Source organism: Henckelia pumila, chromosome 2 (genome assembly GCF_033568475.1).
Source record: "Henckelia pumila isolate YLH828 chromosome 2, ASM3356847v2, whole genome shotgun sequence".
NCBI classification, from domain to species: Eukaryota; Viridiplantae; Streptophyta; class Magnoliopsida; order Lamiales; family Gesneriaceae; genus Henckelia; species Henckelia pumila.
This window is the reverse complement of record NC_133121.1, coordinates 199,964,117-199,966,399: the sequence shown is the minus strand read 5'-3', so window position 1 is coordinate 199,966,399 and position 2,283 is coordinate 199,964,117.

Genomic DNA, 2,283 nt, shown 5'->3' with positions numbered 1-2,283 from the left:
ACATGAATCAATGCAAGCGTACTCCCGTCCAAGTCTCTCTAACTGTCCTCCTACAAAGAACTCCAGAGAAATGGCACGTGATAGCTAACCAGCTATGCTCTATGTCAGTGCATTTCAGTCGACCTATTCTGCTCACGATCTACCGTCAGCTTTCTTCTTGTAATCGTATCATGCTTTTGAACATAAAGATTCCCGTGTGTCTACCGAAAGAATCGATACAAGAATACTGGCAAAACCATGTTCTGCATGAGTTTAAAGACCTTACGCTCGAGACATGTCAAGCCATAGGCACTCGAGGCATTCCTTGGTGAAGGTCTATCTGACAATCTCTCCAACTAAGATTGGAGAATCTTCAGAGTAGTGTTATCATGGTAATGACTGTACAGATGCAGGCATCAAGTAAGTCCCCACCAATCCTCTGCCTCTGCCTCTGGCATCCGGTACTCGATCCAAAACTAGGATCCACATGAGTAGAAATCTGGAAATCTCGGACACGATCCATCGCTCCTGTCCGCACTTGCTGGAATCCCACAAGACAAATCTTCAGAAATCCTGCAGATGATGATAGTCTTCGAGCAACCTAATCGCCGCATCATCACCTCTTTCAAGGTCTCATAAATCCTATAAGGATAACCCAAAGTCTTAATACTATATCCCAATTCTCTTGCATGCATGCTCTGATACCAATAAATGTAGCGACCCTATACGGATCCACTACCTAATCAGATTTAAGAGCATAATTAAGCATGCATTAAATAAATCTCTATGAAAGACTTAAAAAAAACCATACCGGCAAAATACAACCGGTTAAACAAATTCGATTATACAACCCAATCGAATAAATAAGCCTAAAAGGGCAAAAACCTACAGCTAATCCTAATGTCTTCACTGGTCACTGGCTACTCCAAGATCCTGGTGCTCAATCCTACACCTACACCTGCCCCGTCGAATGGGGTGTCTAGATACACAGAAAAGACTGGACGTGAGCTCTAAGCTCAATACGAAAGCATGGGTAAAACATACAAATAAGATGCATTCAAATGACCGGATATCCATATCTGGAATAACTGTATACAACTGCTCAATAATGGCACCTAGGAAATGAGTGGTACAACCCGGGGAGCAAACCCGGCGTACACTGCTCATTCCTAACGGACGTAGACCGTGTCTTCTAGATGCCAGTGCCGGCTAACCCGCAGGTCGCGGGGCGCTCGACATCAACCGTCCGAACAGGGCTGAGCGGCCCTACATGGCTCATCTCAAAAGATGGACAGACACAATATGATATGCACATGCTGCATAATAATATGACACACAAATGCAACATATTGTTGGAGAACCGTGATCAGATCAATCAGAATTGATACCCGGTGCAGCGGAAGTTTAAAAATTTTATATGGAACGATTCCATATCATGGGTATCAAAACTTTACGATTAAATTGTGCGTGTAAAAATTAAATAACAATTAAATTTTTACCTTGAATCTCGAAACGAGATTATGGACACCAACAGATTACTCCGCTCTTGTTGTATATCCCAAGAACTGATGGACGAACAATTCTTCAATCAGGACCACGAACAGAAGTTTAATCCCTCTAATAGATTGCACTAGAAAATCTATCAGAAGTTTCTACGAAGAAATTAACGAATTTGATCCGTTAAACCAGGCTGCAAATTCAAAATTCACGGGCTGGAATTTTTCGAGCAGAGAGGGGAGAGGGGGCGGCGGCCACTAGGTCTCAAAAACCTTAGTAAATTTCGAAAATTATGCCTCTGTTATGTAATTTCTGTACTGCAATAACTTATTTATAATGTGGGCTGCTAACAGCTTAGGGCCCATTAGTCATAAGTTCAAGTCTGACAAGCAAAGCCCGCATGTTCAGAAATTAATATAAAATTCATCGTGACTCAGATTGATAAACCAATTTCACCAATGTGCACAGAAACCATTTCTGCATCTTTTAAAGTCAAGATAAATTTTCTGAATCCGAATTCAGTGGTTTCCAAAAATGCCCATCCCTATGTCATTTTAGGAAATCTTACTCCTCTACTCTGATATAAGAAGTCCCACTTCTTTATTCACTAAATTTAACTCTTTAAATTTAATTATCTCAACGGGGATTAAAAATCCATTACTTGTGTGACCCTCAATGGTTCAGGGATACAACTAGCCGTGGGCTCACAACTCCTTGTGACTCGGAACAATAATTTCCGACTTGCCCATCGAATCACGGTAAGAGCGCCTATCAACATCGCCCCATGATTCCCTAGGTATCACTGAT